Here is a 20,273-nt window from a genome sequence, read left to right as displayed (position 1 = left end):
CTAGGTTCATATCAGAAAAATTTCTGGAGCTGGGCATCTAAACATATGTAATGATTCAGGCCTAAACTACTAATAATTTCCATTGTCAAAAATGGCTGTCAAAAATACAAAAATGGATTTTGAGACCTACATCTTAATTGCTACCCTAAGGTATCTTTGCTCAATTGGTATCTGGAACATTTGGGGGTCTGAAGAAGGACTTGCTTCTGCACTTTACTGCAGTCCTCCAGTGCCTGGATTTGCTTCTCAGCATTGTCTCAGCAGTCCTGACCAGACTCTGACTCCCTCACCCAGTGTGTGTGTGTGCAAGTGAGTTGGTTTCTAGACACGGGGCTTTACCTTTGTTCCTGCAGATCCCATTTCAGTAGGTGGGGCCCAAGTGCACGTGCTGGGTTGGCTTAGCTGGGTTAGTAGCCCTCAAAGACTTCTGCAGTGAGACTGGAGCGAGGTATTACCAAACCAAGAAGATGGACATCCTGGTCCACTACGTTCCCTGCACAAGGCTTTTAGATACCCACATGTGTCACCTCCCAGGATACCGACCTTGACATTAAAATGCTCTAAATGGGTGTCAGTAAGACAGCTGGCAAAATTATGCTGTTGTGGAAAGGATGCAGAATCTCTGCGGAGAAAAAGCTCTGCTCACAGCCTGCTGCCGCTAACCTGGGAGGGAGGGAGGGACGGAAGGAGATCTGGGATACATGCTGCTGTGATCCACTGCTCCAGTGGCTCAAAAAACTCAGAAGAGCTCATGCATTTTTCAGTGTTGACTACCCTTGTTTTGCAGATGATGAATTACAGATCCTTTTGCAGCTATGACACTCTCTCTAATTGTATTTCCTCAAATTAGCTCAGAGCTCTGAGAAACTCTGTTGTGCAGCGAGACAATCCAGTGGGAGTGTGGGATTTTCCTGCCCTTGCAGCAGTGCATAAATAAAGGCTTTTTTCTACAGTGCCTATGAACAGATAGCCAGCTCCTCGCCTAAAGCCAATCAGAATAGATTGACTGACTTTGGTGAGACTATGAGTGTTCACATCAGCTGAGGATCTGGCCTGAAGTATTATTAAATTACGAATTTCAGTTTTATAAACAACCGTGTCCTGCTGAGGTTGATGTGCCTGATTCACAGGGCCTGTTTTGCCATGGAGGGCCGTTGATGAGCAAGATGACTAGCAGTCTAATCATTAAAACACAATTAGGCAAAAGGAAGCCAAAAATTCAGCCACAATTCTCCCTCTCCATTTTGTGCTTCACCATATGCTAGCGATTCCCACTGACATCTGCACACACACACAAGGATGTTACCTCGTAGCCACCTTGCCATGTCTTCTCCGAGGAAAGCAGCAGCCGAAAAGCAGATTGCCTTCCTGAAAATGGGGCATCCTGTCAGCAGGAAAATCCAAACCGAACAAAAGGTCTGTTTGAAAATAATGCTGTCATACTCCAGCACAACATATATTCAGATGAATTTTTCATTAATATTATAGAGAACTGGTCCAGATAAAAAGCAAGCAATAAGTGAAATAGCAGGATATATGTGGATATTTATAGATTTCTGTTCATTCCTAAACCAAGGCTTTTCTTGCAGGTACTGTGATTGGCATGTTCACAGCAGAAACACTAAAGCTGTATCTGTAAGGAAGTCAGTCAAAACAACACCTGAATCTGAAAAGTGTACCATCTCTGTTAGATCCTGGAAAAGAAAAAAAGAAAGAAGAATAAAAAGACTTAATGTTCAAAAAAACCCAGATTTTATTTTCGCGTAATACCTTAGGTCACAGAACGCTGCCTTGTAGGCCCACAGAAGGATCTCTCAAGAACAGTCCTTCCCCTCTCTCCTTTGCAACAACGGAGAAAGCCCCCAAGTCTGCTGGTTTTTAGGCACATCTTTATTCAGCTTTTCACTGAAGTTTCTTAGGTACTTGGTAAAAGGAAAAAAAATTAGGATTTTGGAACGAAATACTTTTGGTATCATTTCAGATATAGGTGCTCCTAATTTTGGTATGTGTTAGCTTGTGAAAAGGCCTTGAGGTGCTGTAGTTAATGATCCACTTTTGATAGACTTCTGGGTCTGAACCCGAGTGTCTGGTCATGTTCCTGCTACTTGCCTAAGGTTGCCGTCTGTGCTTAGCACTGTGTTGGGAAGTGCATTCACACCGAACTGATTTCTGCCTGTGACGCATTTAGCAGAGCTAGGCAGAGCAGGAAGCGTGCGACAGGCTGCCTCGGGCCTTTACAGGAGTCACCTTGCCCCGACGAGGAGCTGCGAGCACCAGCAAGTCAGGCCGCTCCAGCCAGCTGGCTTTTGGGGAAAATACCCAGCCGCAGTAGCTTTTTCTTTGCAGCCTCGGAGGGGGCACAGCTGGGCAGGAGGGAGGCCCCCTGCTTCACAGCAGCTCCCCCCAGCCGTGGCCCCCTCCCCAAGGCACCCTGTGGGTGGCGGCAGCACCCAGCACCACCGTAGCCCACCGTGACCCACCCCGGCCCGACGGAGCAGCCCCCTGCACGGAGCAGAGTAGAAGCAGAAGGTGCAAAGCAGGGTGCCCCTGGGGCTCTTTGCTGCAACCCCTCGCCCCCCGCCACTGGGGCAAGACAGCGGGGAGAGGGGCCCGGGCACATCCCCAGCCTTGCCTTTCTAGCAGCTTGCCCCTGCCAGCCCCGCTTGCGGCAGCCCGAGCAGGGCAGCTTGGGGCCTTGGGCTGCCCCAACACGTGCTGGTGGAGGCGCTTGTGCCCTCTGCCAGCAAGTTGCGCTCCAAATGCCAGTTGGCGGATGGTTTGGGTCCTTTGTCCTCCCACTAGAGGATCCCCGGATATTCCTCGCCCGTACACCCAAATTCCCCTGCTACCTCGACCATCCCCTTTTCCGCCGGGTCGTTCAGGGGCAGCTCTCTGTGGTGTTTCCCCTCTTTTCCCCAAAGCGAGGCAGAGCTGCTCACACCACCCTGGTCTCAGCCTGGCGGCTGGGCTGGGGCAGACCAGGGCACGCGGGCGGTGCTGCACCATAAACCTCCGTCCATCCCCCCCTTAAACACACATAAGCAACTCGGCAAGACGCATAGGCAGCGGCTCAGCGTAGGAGCTGTGGAAGGAGTCTGCGCAGCGAGAGCCACGCAGGTGGTGGCCGGTAGCGACAGATCAGGGAGAAGTATAAAAGAGGGAAAATGTGTAACCTGGGGATTCCCTGAGCAAGAAGTTAGTATCTTTCTGTAATATCCCTCAATGGACTGTTTTTTTGGTTATTACTCCTTAAACAAATGTGGATATGCTGCTTTTTTTTCCTGTGACACCCCATGGAAATGCATGCCACTGCCTGGTTATGTGGCATGCGAAGCAGCATCTGCCTCTGTCTGCTTGCCTGATAAATTCATTTTGGTGCCACTAGTAGTTGTATTCAATTTATTCATGAATCTCTGATCCCCATATATACACCTCATGATTCTCAGCATTTTTTACAGCTTTATCACGAGCTTCGGAGTTGAATTTTCCTAGAATGAGGGGTTCTGTTAGATCCTTATACAGATCCATGTCTCTTACCATCCTTATTGCTCTTTTGGTTTGTTTTATTTCCTCTATATGTTTTAGTGGAGGGAGTAGACTGCAACAGTAGCAATGTAATCACAAGTCAGGTGAGCTATGAGCTGGTATTGAAGCATGCAATGTTCTCTGGTTCTTCTTCCTGTTGTAACAGCTCATAACTTCCCCTCCTGCCCCCCCGAACTGGTATTTCCTAGAACTATCTAAGGGCACGATCTCTTTTCTAGACAGCTAACTGTCAGGGAAATACCATTTTTGTGTATATAGAGTTAAAATTGTTTTTTCTCATGTACAGTACTATACCTTTATGTACATTCAATGTCTCTAGCCCTTTCCTCGGCCAGTCAGTGCCAGAGGTCTTTCTGCACCTTTACACAGCTGCTTTCCTTTTTTACTACCTTGGGCAAATGAGTATCATCGGCTGCCTTTGTCACCTCAGTGTTCGTCCTGTTTTCCAAATTGCCTGTGAGTTATCTAGCATAACTTGCTTTTCTTCAGTAGAGTTATGCTAAAAAAGAATTTGGTGCACTGGGTGAAACCCTTCTGCTCTGCTGTCAGTGGAGTTTCATTACTGACTTAAATGGTGTTAGGGCTGGACACATCAGGCTTAGGTTTTTCCAGCAATTCCTTTATCTGATTTTTTAAAAGATAGAAATGAACATAAATTTTAATTCTTTCTCCTCTTTCTTTTTTCTTTTTCCCATGGCTAAAAAGTCTTAAACAAGCATGAATTATGTTTAAGAGAATGTAACGCACTAGGGGCCTTCATCCTGATTAATAGATATTAATATTTTCTTGGGCTATTCTGCCTTGCACTATGTTATTATCAATAATTTGCAAAATATCATCATCTTCCTGCCTTTAAGACAGCTAAGGTTTCATTTGTTGCAGTTAGATGGTGGCAAACACTGGTAAAAGTACTGGAGGATTATTTAGCAGAAATAAAAAGTCATTTCAACTATGTAAACTGAACTTACCAAGGTGTGAAAATTCCTCTTTGTAGTAATATTTAGCACTTATACGGTGTCTTACGTCTTCAACACAGAGTGCAAACATTCACTAATTAATCTTGACACCCCATAGGTAACCTGGAGTTGTTATTCTTATTTTACATGTGAGATGGTAATTTAATATCCCATGTCTGATCAGCTACAGGGTCTTTGCAGTTCTCTGAGGGAAAAGCTAAAGACTGCGAACTTTCTTTTTTCTTCACACTACTGGTTTTCAAAATTGTCGAAGCCTAAGTTCTGTCACTTCTTCTCACTTCATCACAAGCTGTAAATAAAGACTTTACATGTTTAGTCACTTTCGGAAACTTTGGTTACTTTCTGCTTCTTCTGACAAAATAGGAAGTGTGAAACTGTATATGTAATACAAAGAAGCTGCAGGAGCCTCAGCTGGTATGTAATATTTTGTAAAAATGTTGCTTTTTTGAAAATTCAGAAAGTGCATAATGACCCATTTTGAAATAGAGCTGCATGTAGCTGATCAATTGATCCTTCCTTTATGCCATTTTTGGCAAGAACCATGATTTCCCAAATCTGCCTTTCCTTTGTAATAAGTAATACCTTTGATTATAATGAGTTTCAAAGCTTTTCCAGGGAAAGTTTCCCAATTTTGCTACCACTTAATCTAATATTAACTGGTTTTATATAAATTTCCTGCTTGTTTATGATTTAAAGTGCCCAAAGTCTACAAGTAGCTCTCCAGTATGCCAGAAGGCCTCTTAATATGAATCAATGTTGTATACATTTTAAAGCTGCGACTTTAATGCTCCTTTAGACATTTCTAGATTCATGCTTTCTGGCAATGAGATGACATGTGTTAGTGTGATGAAGAGGAAGACAAAGTGGGAATAATTAATAATTACTGCCGATGGACTCTGAATCTGGGGAGAAGGGTGTTGAGGAAAAAGATTTAGCAGGGGTAGTCATTTGTAATGTGATCTCTTTCTTTTCCAAATGAAAGAAGACCAGCGTCTTAAGTGGCGCACCATATATCATTTAAGGGTGAATAAGACTATTTTGCTAGGAGCAGTAAACAGCATACATGCTACCTGTCTCACAAAATGTGCATGTGAGCTCAAATTTCCAGAAGTGGTTTCTCAATCAGGGAGGCTGCTCAGAGGGTGCATAACCTTAGTCTTCAGGATCAGTTAGTGGACTCTGTCGACACAGCCTGCTTTCATTATCATGCACTGTTTCAGACACCTGATGTGTGAAGGGCAAGGATAGGTGTCCAAATACCTCACTGCTCCATCTGTCCTGTCTGTTCTACATCTTACCCAAGAACTTGTTTCTCATTTCTCCCCAAAACTGAAACACGTAGTTGTCAAAATTGTCATTTCCCTGTTACACAAAATACGTCATGTGTTAGGATCTGATACTCAATTTCACCTATATGTGTGTTTCAAGCTGATTTTTCTCTGTTTTATTTCTTGGCATCCATTAGACCATGATGGTTACAGATAGCTGCGTATTCCTCATGGTGCTGCTACTGATGGTAGAGAGATGACCTGACATGCTGTTCTCCATCCTTCTCATCCCAACAGGTGGTGAGTTTGTCTCCCATTTAGTGGTTGGTATTTGTCTTGTGGTGTTCAGCATTTCCATTGCAATCTTGAAATGAGCCAGTGAGCTCTTCTCAGGTGCCCAGCCGCTTCTGATAAAAATGAGCATGTTCATGAGGGGTGGCAATGGCAGGTAAATTGTCCCATGAGTGTTTCACAGACCCAAATATTTGCCTCTTAATAGGCACTTCTGGGTTGTGGCTGTTGTATGATGCAGGAGCTGTCAAGAGGAATTTCAGGTAGAAATGAGGCAGACATTTCTAACCAGTCAATCAATTTGAAAATTTCACATTCGTTTTGTTCTTCAGTTTGTGTTGTCTTGGTCACACACACACACATGCTCTCTTGATGTATTTACTGTTACTGTCATCTTAAACTGCTCCTTGCCAAAGGCAGTATTGAAATATATATGCTTCAAATTTTGTATGTTAGGTGATCTTCATATCCTGAATAGTTCAAACATTTCAAAGGATTCTTATTTTAAGAATTGTCATTTAAATTTGCTACTTTTTATGGAGATGAGGGAGAGAGCCCTACTTAAGGAGGGTTGCCCACAACATTTTCCATACAGCTTTTATATTGTCGACTGTCATAGCACTGACATAGTTGTGAGAGTAGGATGTCACTCAAGATTATGCAATTTTTTAGAAGCTGTTGCAATTCCAGACAAACCAAGTCACCGCTCAGTGCTGCTGGACTGCTGCAGGTTGAGGAGGCTCTAAAGCTCAAGCCAGATGTGCAGCTTTGGTAAAGGATAGTGGCTTTAGTTGCAGTTGAAGAGACCCGAAACCAGTTTGCTACTAGAAGGCTGGGCCATGATTTGAGACCTGCTAATGCAGTTCCACTGAGAAGATACCTGAGATGTAAACGAAGTGATACTCAGATACGTAAAGGCAATTGAGATTATTTGTAAATGAGAATCTAGATGTCATGGGGAGTCAGGGGCTGAACACATGGGCTGGGTGATGGACTCTGGTATTTGGCCACCTTTCTTCAAAGAAACAACCCTGGTGCACGTGCTCTGTAAATAGCATCTTATTACATACACCTAACTATATAGAAGTCAACTGTCCTTGAATGTCTGATTCCTGCCAAGCATAAAGCCAGGACTGACAGGATACATGGAAAGGGAAAACATTGTGATAGGAAGTGAAAGATGATAAAGTTGCAAAGCCAGTAGGCTGCTGATGTCTTACGTTCTTCCTGAGAGCTTTTTAGAATTTGTGTGTTACAAAGGAGCTAATTTTAGGTCTCTTTAAAGTATACTGAAAGTCAAATAGGTCCTTTTACAGTACAGATATTCTATCTTTAGGCTAGTGATATACTCCTTCCTACTCTGCCTTGCACATCTATGAAATGCCGAGATAGAAGGCATGTTTTGTAAAAGGCTGTCTATCCTTCATCTTTCATATGCCTTGACTGTATTCTTGGTTGACCCTGTGTGCATGTATATTTTTCTAAATTGTTGCTCAAAAACATATACAACCTGATGGAAAATGGACTGGGAAGAGCAAAAAAAAAACCAACCCTTTTTTTTTCCATGGGCCTCTGTTCAAAAAGCATTAAATGAATGCAGTACAGACTTTTTAGTGTCTGACAAGAAGTCAGGGGTGAATTCACTTCAGTAAAGGTTTAGTGGTTGTCCTGGTTTCAGCTGGGATATAGTTAACTGTCCTCCTAGTAGCTGGTACAGTGCTATGTTTTGAGTTCAGTATGTGAAGAATGTTGATAACACTGATGTTTTCAGTTGTTGCTCAGTAGTGTTTAGACTATCGTCAAGGATTTTTCAGCTTCTCATGCCCAGCCAGGGCACCTGACCCAAACTGGCCAACAGTGTATTCCATACCATGGGACGTCCCATCTAGTTTAGGAACTGGGAAGTGGGGGGCAGGGATTTTCGCCGCTCGGGGACTGGCTGGGTGTTGGTCGGCGGGTGGTGAGCAATTGCCCTGCGCATCATTTGTACATTTCAATCCTTTTATTACTACTGTTGTCATTTTATTAGTGTTATCATTATCATTATTAGTTTCTTCTTTTCTGTTCTATTAAATCATTCTTATCTCAACCCAGGAGTTTTACTTCTTTTCCTGATTTTGTCCCCCATCCCACTGGATGGGGGGGGAGTGAGTGAGTGGCTGCGTGGTGCTTAGTTGCTGGCTGGGATTAAACCATGACAGTGGTGAATTGCACTATTGGATAAAGCAATATTTAAAATCAGAAAAGCATGTGCGCATTATTTGAATGTGAAAACTACTTCTTTTGCTGTGCAATCTACTGCCATCTGGAACTTCTGCATAATTTTTTAAAGTCAGATACATCAATAAAATGGCTAAATATCTTTAAAGTCTGGTCACATACTTAGGAATTGAATATGGGTTCAGAATTGTCTTCTAATAATTTAGATTTGTTAATGCATAACATTGAGTTGTTGATGTTCAGAGGACAATTTTTAATGTGTCTTGCTTGCATGAAGAGAGAAACACTTTTTGCTCCTAGTCTTCTGAAATCTATTTCGCATTTCTGAAACAAACTGATGTGCTTTTTATTTCTGGAGCATACACAGATGCTACAAATTCAACGATGTCTTTTCTGGCAAGACAGGAGCGTATTAGTCAGAACAAGAGTTTAAAACCTTCAACCTATAGCTTTCAACCTGCAACCTAACAGGTCTATTTTGCTGCAAGACCAGGGTATTTGATTCCCTCCCACTGACCGTAAGAGTTGAAAGCTTGGTCCTGCTTCTCTTGTGTGACTTCAGGTCCATGTCAGACTTCAAATCAAGCTTCACAGCTGGTACAGCCAAAGGAGGCTTTTCATTACAACACCACAGAAAAAAATAGTGCTCCGATGAGATCAAAACTTTAAAAAGCCTCCCTGTGTGGTCTGGGCAGAGTAGCCAAGCATCCCGACCAGATCTCCAGCATTACAGTCCGTTATTCTCAGCAAATGTTCTCTTGCTGACAAGATGCCCCTTTGCTTCTCTGTATGTTGTAAACAATTGCTAGTTAATATAGAGATTAATTACCTCTTTATATTTTGGCACCCATGGAAATAAAAGAACTACTGCATACTTGCAGAAGATTGCAAGTATGATATTCTCATTAGTGTCTCCTTAGTGTTATTGATCATTCTGCCATCAGTCTTCTGTAACCTTTGATCCCACCTGTCTGGGCTATAACAGGTTGACAAACCTAAATTGAAAGCACCACCAGCACGCAGTCTTATTTTTCCAAATAAGCTTCTCATAGACTTGAGAGTGAAAAGTTCTTCATCCTCCCTAGCCTTCTGCAATACTGGGTCCCCAAAGACTTGCTTGACATTCACAAATGCAGTAGATGCACATATTCAGACATAATCTGAGCATTGCTAAAGATGGCTAAGTATTGGAAATAATTAAAAATCTCTAATGCAGTAGAGGCATCATTAGCTTTTATTTCCATGGAAACTTTTTAATGGATAGGAATCCAGATTTACTGGCTGATAGTGGCAGCAGTCTGTTACTGTAATACATCAGCAGTCTCACTCTTGGCACTTGCACACATTATTTGGGTATTTACAGTAGAATTATTTTAGCAAAACTGTAATCTGAGGCTGAAGAGTATAGCAGCTTTAGGTGGCTGTAGGCTAAAATTTTTTCCAAGGTTAACTGTGCTGTGCTCATAGTTCACCTGATTGCTTTCTGCTTATTCAGCATGGACTTTGTTTTTAAAAAAAAATAAAAATCAGGTAATTCAGTGGCCAGTCCCTGTTTGTTTGCAGAAAGGTAGAATGGTCTGCAAGGAAAAAGAAATAATGGCCTCATGAAAACTGCAGGTATATTACATGAACCACACTCATTCCCTGGCTTACATATTCTGTGAAAACTCAACAGATGATATTTGCACTATGGCTGTAGACATAGTATATGTTTCATTTCTCTGAAAAATTTAAAAACCAAAATTTGGACTTGCGTCCTATAATTTACATTATACTTCCCTGCTATGTTTATTAGTAAGTCTGCAGAGCATACACAGGGAGCATTCACACTTTATGCGCTGGCTCAACATTTATCATACCTTTAGTCTCCTGATGTTCTGTATTTTTCTAAGAAAACTAGATTATTTTTTTTTACATTTTTTCCCATGCATTACTTCTTTGACTCCCCTTTGTCCTTTTTTTTTTACTAATGCACAGTTGCCATTTTCCAGAAGTCTTCTCCCTATCCTCTGAATGCTAAACTGAAATGGTGGGCAGCGAAGGAGTTTGTGATAAAATTGAAATCTCATCCATGGTCTTTAAACTGGCATTCCACTGAGGTTAGTCAGATATATACCAGACTGGCTAAAAAAACTGGGATACCAGCAGACGTCACTTTTTAGCCAGTTCAAATGAGGAAAGTTTTTTTTTTTTACAACAGAGGGATTGTACCCTCCCTCACCCCTGCCACGCAGTGGGCACGCAAGATGCAGGTCAAGCCCTAGGTTGGGTTTTTAACACCTGTGATACTTAGAAACATTTGTGGAACCATGTTTCTCTTCTGATGGGGACTAGAGGTGTGTTTGGCAGAAGGGATGAGGAGGAAATAAAGCAGGAGAGAGCTTTAGTTGGTGGGAGCTTGAAGGAGAAGGGTCTATACCAGGTTTTCGTCTGCAGTGCAGTGGCACAATCTTCATGAAGTCAACATGAGCACAGCCTTGGATGACACTGAATCCCCTGTGTTTCCTATGGGGAGCAAAGCTTGTGGGGTGGCTGAGACATTAAACAGCACCTAGGAGGGGAGGAAAGGAGGGTTTGATTATATCCAGCATCTAAATTAAGATATTAATGCATTTTCCAATACAAAAATAATTTTCTTATTATTTTACTTTAAATATGAGATGAAAAAGCCTTTCGCAGCAGTGGTTTGTGTGGAATGTACTTGGCAGAGGTTAGACTGCTCCGGGGAGCTGTTTCACCAGCGCTCTGCGCATTACAGGAGCTAACAACCTTCAGATTACGCACTATGGACTATTATACGTGCATCTATGTCCTGGTTTCAGCTGGGATGTAGTTAACTGTCTTCCTAGTAGCTGGTACAGTGCTATGTTTTGAGTTCAGTATGTGAAGAATGTTGATAACACTGATGTTTTCAGTTGTTGCTCAGTAGTGTTTAGACTACAGTCAAGGATTTTTCAGCTTCTCATGCCCAGCCAGGGCACCTGACCCAAACTGGCCAACAGTGTATTCCATACCATGTGACATCCCATCTAGTTTAGGAACTGGGAAGTGGGGGGGGGAGGGATTCGCCGCTTGGGGACTGGCTGGGTGTCGGTCGGCGGGTGGTGAGCAATTGCCCTGCGCATCATTTGTACATTTCAATCCTTTTATTACTACTGTTGTCATTTTATTAGTGTTATCATTATCATTATTAGTTTCTTCTTTTCTGTTCTATTAAATCGTTCTTATCTCAACCCAGGAGTTTTACTTCTTTTCCTGATTTTGTCCCCCATCCCACTGGATGGGGGGGGAGTGAGTGAGCGGCTGCGTGGTGCTTAGTTGCTGGCTGGGGTTAAACCATGACAATCTATTATACTTGTATCATTTATATTGATTTTCACTATTCTTATCTGACAATCTTACTCGCACCCCTTTATATACAAGTTTATATGTGTACATGTAGACATAAAAAGACACTGCCTTCACTTGATAGTTTAGGAATAGTTAGTTTTCAGGCACAGAGATGCATTTGAAAAAAACCCCAAGATACCTAGAGTAAGCACTGCTTGTTTTGTTGAAACACTGCAAGGGCTGGTTTAAAAGTAGATGTTCTTCTAAAATGTGAGATGGGGTTTTTGAAGTTTAGGTAAATAAGACTGTAGTAACATCAATAATAGTTACCTAATATCTGTTCTAAGATGTAATCCATACATTGCTTATAATCCATAAAACATTTCATGACCTTGTAAACATCATTGAAAAAGTCAAAGAACAAACTGCCTATTAGACACTCCTTTCTTATGATTGATAAGGTCTCTAGCATATAAAAGACATTCTTCTGCAGCCCCTTTGTAAGGACTGGATTCAGGATTACTCTGCCCTGAACATGTGCTGGTGCTCCTGGAGGGCATCCGCATCCCATCCTCGGGCTGCATGAGACTCCCAGCAGGAACAAGGCTCTTTGCTGAAGGAACTGCTCCTTTCTTCATCGGCATCTGACTTCATGGCCAGCAGGGTTTTTTTATGGAATACTCAATTTGTAAGGAAAAAACAGTTTACGAAGGCAAATAAATCCCAGCCTGGATCATTTTTGCCCTGGTTTTCTCAGAACTTTGAAGTGCTGAATGTCCCCACTGTACTTTTGATCTACTCCTCTGCCTCCCCAATGAGATGACTCTGTCTCCTCAGAAGCAGATCCCTGGCTGTATACAACCATACACAATATAAGACCACATAAACCAACTGGAGAATTCCCCAACAGTGAAATCTGCCCCAAATATCTCCTTTCTCCTGTGTAACTGTAGAGGAATCATCATGCCCCAGGTAGCTATGCAAGCATACAGATTGGTTTTAGTTATAGAACTAATTAACAATTATATATATGTATGTATTTCCATTTTATAACCAATGCCATTTGCATAATTGCCTGTTTGTGTATTGTATCTTTGCAGTAAGGAGGAAAAAAAGAAAAGGAAGGGGAAGGGGAAGAAGGGACTCGAGGGTCTTGTATATCGAATATTGCACTAATTACTAGTCAAGTAACATCACTGAGCGGTGGGTTCTCTAGCAGCCCCTCAGTATCTAGTACAACAGAGATTTCACTGTTTGTAACTTCTTAATTAATTTCTTAGCATTTTTTTAACTTGTAAATTCTTATTGGTGACTTTGAATTTAAAGTACACATACAGCAGAATACTAGATGTTGTGGTTTTATTTAATCCTTTTTTCTACATATAGTTTATCTGCTTGAAGCATGTTTTTGTATCTTTCTAGTTGCAAAATCAATATATGTATGGCAGAGCAAGTTGTACTCCTTTGTCTAGTGCATAATAGAGCTGGCTGGAGGACAGTAGTCCTGTTTCACAACAGCCTTTGTGATTTTAAATCTTATTTTCCTTTTGTTTTCTTTTCTTTTTAAACTAAAATTACTTTTGAAGTTTTGGAGAAAAAATGAATTGCTTTAAAGGTCAGTTTGTATGCTTTCCTAATAGTTATGAAAGTTATATGAGAAAAAAAGAAAATAAGTCAGCCCACGATTGATTTACTTCTGCAATACTTTACCAGGGTTAAGCAACTCTCCTCAGATCACAGGCTATGGTTCATCCAATGTATTTTATAACTCAAAGGTCTGTAAGGACCCAAATAGATTTAATCTGTAAACCTGTCCTACAACATGCCATATTATTTCCTCCAATGAATTTCAACTCACAAAATAATCAAAAGAAACTCTTATGATTTTCAGTGTTGATACATGATCCAGTCAAACTGTGCATTTTTTTCAAAAGATACAAGTTTTTTAAAAAAAGGAAAAAAAATAACTTGGCTGGGAGGCATAATGGACTACTATTTGAGTAGGAAGATATTTTAACCTTCTCATTTTACCTTTTTCACTTTCCTTTGATGTGTTTTGCTTTAAGTTAACGTGTTCTCAAATATGGCAAGTGGTCCTCTTGAGAGCAAAAGGGGGTTGGCTTTTTAAAAATTTCGTTACAGACCTTCAAATAGATATTTAGTGGGAGAGAAAATAGAAGCTGTATCCTATCACCTCTCACCTGAACCATACACTCCCTTGGCAACAGTGATTTTGGGGTAAGAATTTGCAGAGCAGCAGGTTGAGTGGCTTTATCTCCTGCTACCCGCTGCCATCTTTTGTTGTTGCATTGGCCTTCATGCTTGTTGTTGCAACACCGGGAAGGAAAGCTTACTATGCAACATGCGGGCAACCCCTTTGCAGTCACCATTGCTGACAAGTAATACAAGATATCCCAGCATGCAGCTAAGATCTGTGGCTCCGGCACAGCAGCACAGCCCTGAATTCTGTACATCCATGCAACTTTTCCAAGGAGTCCAAAAATTGCAGTATATTGATGTACTTTTAATACTGTTTTGTGTGAATTTACAAGATTAACACATCTGCTGTTTCTTCTCGTCCTTTGCAAAGGAAGAAAATAAGAGAATCATTGGTTCCTGGGAGTGGAGGAGGAGGGCTGATGGCTGGCTATACAGGTCTGCACAGCCAGAGTGAATTATCCTGCAGGTTATTGAAAATGTCTTATTTGGAAATCATCATCAGTGATTGCTGATGGACTTTTTTGACAAGTCATGAATATATTCTGAATTCAGTGCCATGCTGAGACCTTCCTGGTGCAAAACCATGAAAATTGTTCCTTCGGCTCATCACGAGTGATGTATTTGCAGTAGCTGCACAGTAATAGTAATACTGCCTGTTTGTGAACAAAAGAAAAGCCTCCATTGAGCTCCTGCTTCTCCTTGCCTTCTCACCTCTGCAAAGCAGCGACATTTCCATGAGAAAATTCATCAGTATGTATTATCTGAGGGAATGAAGGACCCAAGCCTTGTATGTTTAATATTAAAAAAAAAGGGCCTCTCTGGTTTGTACCTCAGCCTATAGGCTGTCAGTGTAAGCCTTTAAGTGCTGTACATTTTTTAACCCCCTGAACCTTCATCAGTCTGGTGCTGTAGAATGCAGAGAGGAAATTTGGATTTCTTTTTAAAAATTGTGTTCTCAATGCTTGATTGGAAGAGCACAGTAGAAAGAAACACGGCTTAACACCTTGTTATAGGATGTTTTGTCTCTTCTCAGAGGAAAAGCATGGTCAGTGGAGTGTCTTACAGGAAGGTTTAAGGGCTGCTTTTTTTTTTTTAATACTTTGTGGGGGATATGTGTATGTAATGGTATTATATATTGATTGTAGGTAAAGATCAAGATATAATAATTCACAATTTTATAGCCTGCCATAAGCAGAAGACAAGCTTGATGTGCTTGAAGTAGTTTGTGTTGCTAAGGATATATTGTATGGTTGTAGTCCAACTGAGCGATGATCAAGGAATGAATAACTGAAGCCATGTTATTATTCATCAGATAGGAGTCCCTTGCCAACCAGAGATAGAAATCATAATTCACAAAGGCTGCCATGTGAGAATTTAGCTTCAGGAATCTAAATAGGCACAAACTGAATTAATAAGTGGTTGGTATTCACTGTCTATGAAAAGACACCTTGAATCCAAATTCTTTGAGATATTTTCTTACGCCCAGCAATAGGATCTTTCTCTTATCTGGGGTCAATTTTATCTGCTGTCCATTGTCTACCTTTAAGCTCAGTTGTGATGATTATGAAGTTGAAGCTTTGTGGTGAAAAATAATAGAAACTTGAGGTCTATAGCAAAAGCTAAAATTAAAGCAGACAGATGAAAACCTAATTCAAACTTTAAAAGGTTTTATATGGCTGACTTTCACCCTTCTTGCCATTAGACACCAAAGCAGTGCCCTAAGGCCTTGTTGGCCTCTGATTCCTTCATAGCTAGGAGAGAGGGGTAAGGAAGTTACCTCCACAAAGTAATTGAGAGCTTGGGTAAGGCAAATTGCCACAAAAGTCTCTGCATCTCCCTCTCTGCCTCTCCCAGCTCAGATGCTTCAGGGGGTATCGATAGCGAGGAGGGTAGAAGGGCTGTGGTTACTGGTGTGACCAAGTCCTGTTTGTCACCAATGGCTAAGGAAGCAAGCTACTGCCATAATACCACATATTACTATTTCTTAACAAAATTACATGTTCTGCTTTCAAGTTTAATAGATCCTTTCATATTTTCTTCTACAATGTTATCTGAGGACTTTCATATTTTAGGATTTGTCTCCTCTAACAAACACACTTATCTGTGTAGACTAAACAAGGCGAGGCTGGTGAGATCATTTGGTGCTTTACAGAAAGTCATCAGGACAAGCCTGTCCAAAGGCCAGGGATGAGTTTAGCTCATTCTATGGTTTTAATTTGGTTGCCTGAATGCCAATAGGGAAAAAAACACAAAACCAAGCACTGTAAGGCAGACCTGCACCCCTGTAGTTGCATGTCTTTACAGCAATCTAGTGTAAATACTGAAGCAGCTCTGCATCTTTGAGCACCTGCCATGGCTGCCAGCCTTATGCTGGGGATGGCATGAGCAGCTGGAAGCCCAGGGATGTGGCTTCCTCCCCTCAGTCTGTTGTACTGGTTCCTACACCAGTGAAACCATCCACTGCTGCTGGGTCTAATTCTTCATTACTGTGTATTTTTGCAGTCACTTGCTGCTGTGCAGTAACTGTGAATGCTAAGCTTCTTTTATTATGTAGGTGTAAGAGACTTCTAAATAGTAAGCATAATTTCTTTTACTCTTTCCTCCAGTATAGTTTCTCCTGTTCTCTTGCACTTTACCTTTTGTTGACCAAGAGTAAGAAGGGACATAGGGTTTTTTTGTTGCAAGCCTACATCTCGCTCTGTTGCTGTACCAAGCACTCAAAGCCTCTCAGGGACAAAGTTGTGCTGTGCATTTATACTTTCTGTGACTTTACTGAATCCAAAATGTAAGTGGCATTGAAAATCAGCTGCTTCTGGTTAGTTTAGTAATTCCCTTTCAAAGTGAAAATATATTGTGGAGTTATATTCTCCAGACTCTCCCAAATACTGGCTTTTTCTCTCTTTTTGCCACTGTTGCTGATCAGACAATGATAACTTGTAGGAGTTAGGGAAGATCTCTATTTTAGACTACAGGATTTTTCTATTCAGCTGAATGAATTTACCAAAGATGGATAGGCCTGATCCTCTTTTACTTGTGTGTGTCTGTGGGACTAAATGCTTTGAAGTAATCAGGCTTCCATCAAGGGCGAGTTCAGTCCTGCTGGTTTCCTTCCCCATGTGAATGTGCATGTGTAAGAGAATATATATTTATGATTATGCTTGTATCTGTAATAAAAACACTTATTTAAATAAGAGAAAGGGGAATGAGTGACAGTAGGTGTGAAGCCTGTAGAGTGAATGACTAGACAAAGGCGAGCGGTTCAGAAGCCCTGCTGAGCCAGCGCCTGTAGAGCGCGTGCTGCCAAGCAGTGCCGGCTGCGGCTGCTTGCTGTGGACCACTGATCCATTGGATGAACAAGGCTCAAATCAAAGAATAGGAGACAAGCCATGTCCTTTCCCTTTCCACCCCTTTGCTACACATTACCCCCCCCCCCCGCGCTTTCCTCTAACATACATACAGACGCGCACACACACATGATCATCTGTCCTTCTCACTGTGTTTCATTTCCAATGAGACTGACAAGGGACAGAAACCTCTTCCAAGATGTTCACTGCTAGCATATCAGATGTTCATACAGAAAAATACCCCAAAATAAGATAACTGTATATGTTTCACTATTTATTTTTTCTCTAATAGTTAGGTGGTCTTTCATGTCCTGAAACACAATAACAGAGAAATATGCAGGTACCTCTTTAGCTGCAATGTTAACTGTGAGCGACTTTCAGTGCAAGAACATTTTGGAACTTGAATTGGTAATTGCTGCTTTAGTGGCAGGTAACTCTGATGGATTATGGCATAACAGAACTATACAACACTTTGAACACAAATCTAAGTGAGCTAAGGCACGTATATTGGTCTGTATTTGCTCAATGCTAAAGAAAATGTACTGCTTGTACTTAATGTACTTTTCAGCCACGCATCTGAAAGTGTTAACAAAGAAAACCATTGTGTAAATAGCCTAATAGCATGTTTGTTTAGGTTTTTGAGCTGTGGGGCACTGCTGGTGGGGAATATTATACTTAGTGCTGTACACAAAGTGGAATGCCTAGATCCAATGCAGCTCTGTGTTTCATCAAAGTTTCAGAGGTGTTTGAACATGGAAGTGTCTTTTAAAATCAATTTAAAATGTTACTAGATTTTTTTCTGATCAATACTATCAGGATTATAACAAAATACAGGAGTGAGGTTAAGTAACTTGATTTTTCTGTCATTATGTCAATTGGAGTGAACTGTGCTACAGTGGTGCTATTTATGCCTGTTGCAAAAAAACCAATGAAATGCTGTTGTTAAAAATTTTACTCATAGGACAGAAATTCAGCACCTCTAATGGCAGGGTGAAATTGCACTGACTGTTTACATTGTAATCCTGTGGCGAACAATGAAAACTAAGACAGGCAACCAGTTAAATTAAGGTTAAAGATTATTCAGAATATGCTATGCTGGTTTTTGTTGGTCTTGGATTTCACATGACGTGAATCCAGTGAAGGTTAGGTTTCAGGGTCAGGGGCAATAATGTTTCTCTAAAGAGTTTTGTCATATTAAGACCATGACTCAAAGCCAGGCTCCTCTTGCCATGGACCTGATTTAGAAAGTCCAGGCTGAATTTGTGAGCATGTGAAAGGGACTTGCATCTGCACTTCTCTTCTGCGGTGCTCAACTTTTCATACTGGAATGGAGAAAAAGGGGGAAAAAACTGTAAGTGTTCTTTATCAGCAGAAAAACAAGTACTGTGTAACATATGGTTCTGTGGGACACAGTCCCTTAATAACAATCCAGATTTCAAAATTGATATTTGCTTCTGGCAAGAAGTTAAAAAATTGCGCTCTAGTGTCTTTAGGTTACTTGTAACACTGGTTTTGGCCATGACTTTCAAGGGCTTTGAAGGACTTTTTAAGCTGTGTCAGGATCCCCAAAAGGAAAAAAAATAATATAATTGGTTCATAATCTTCAAACTATACCACTTCCTTACATTCCAAGATTTCCTTCAGCTTGGCAGAATGTGATCATGAGGAAGTTGCAATCTTTAAGTTTCTCAGGGATTTCCTAACTAGAGAGAGAACTTTGCCTTCCATGTTAACATGCTTTGAGGTAGTTAAGCAAAAATAGGATATCATGGGGAACTTATTATTTTGATAAACATTTACAGTTTTTAGAAAACTTGAATCAGTGGCTGAATTGATAGCAGTATACATCTTAAGTGAAATGCAAATTATATTTCACTTGTAATATGATGCTTAATTACACTGCTTATCTTCCTTGAAACATTTCAGAGTAATATACGTAAAAAATGCATTGTCCACTAGAAAGGAAGATTGATCCAGGGAGTAATAACGATATCCACTTTAATCAACTATCAAATTCTACTGGAATGTGTCACATTAAGGGAGCCACTTGCTTAATGTGCCCCATCCCAGCACGGACTGCTCCTAATTAACTGGCATGACCTTGCAAGCACCACAAATGGTCTGTCAGCTTATGTCTCCTGCATCCCTGCATCGTTAAGAACACAAACGTAATTGTACGTTGCTCTGCAAAGTGTTTGTGGCCACCTCTAGCAGCACAACTGGGGAGGAATAAATCACTTCAGGCTGGTTTCTGAAGTTGCACTGGAGTGACAGGATGCATTTTCATTTTTAGGACACTGTTACTTAAGTATTATTTGGATAACAAATTGACTTAACTCAATTACCTTTAATGAGTTCCAGTGCATGCAAGTCATACTTGCATGGAAAAGAAAAAAAAAAAAGGCCAATAGTCCTCTAGTTGTGAGAGCTGAGAAGGGATTGATTTCTTTGTCCTATCCAGTGGCCTTCTGGCCTCTTACTTTTCCCTTTCTCGATAAATACTTCTTGACTGGGGCAGCTGCGATGGAGAGTCCTGTGTGCAATAGCCCAGGGGTGAAAGGGCACCCCTTTCTCTCTGAAGCTCAGCCCCTGGTTAGTTAATGACCCTGGAGAAATCACGTCGCCTCTTAGAGCTCCACAATTTCTTGCTCCAAATTAGAGCCGATAATGCTTTTCTACACTAAGTGGTAGACAACAAATCCGTATTTCATCAGCAAGGAGCGCTTAAGGGCTTGCTTCATGCAGTAAGGGAGGAGCATCTGCATACAGTGGATTGTATTCTCCCCTCAGTAACCATCCATAGCTGCTTCTCACAGTACAGAAGAGAAAATACATATGAAGTGTCTGGATGAAATTAGACGAAACCTAATGTGTTTATAGAGAAGTGTTAGAGGAAAGGAGGGTGCCTCATTTTTTCCCAGCACTGTGCAGACTATTCTATAATGGTTTAGACTGCAAAAAACAAAAATTTGTAATAACTGTATTGTTCCATTAAGTGTACATCCTGTATCTCTCTCAGAGAAGAGAAGCACTCCTTTGTGTCATTCATGTCTCTTTAATATGCATACAAATTTTAC

The sequence above is a fragment of the Haliaeetus albicilla genome, chromosome 1 (assembly GCF_947461875.1).
Source record: "Haliaeetus albicilla chromosome 1, bHalAlb1.1, whole genome shotgun sequence".
In the NCBI taxonomy this organism is placed as follows: Eukaryota; Metazoa; Chordata; class Aves; order Accipitriformes; family Accipitridae; genus Haliaeetus; species Haliaeetus albicilla.
The sequence above is the reverse complement of the archived record's forward strand: the minus strand, read 5'-3'. Positions refer to the sequence as shown.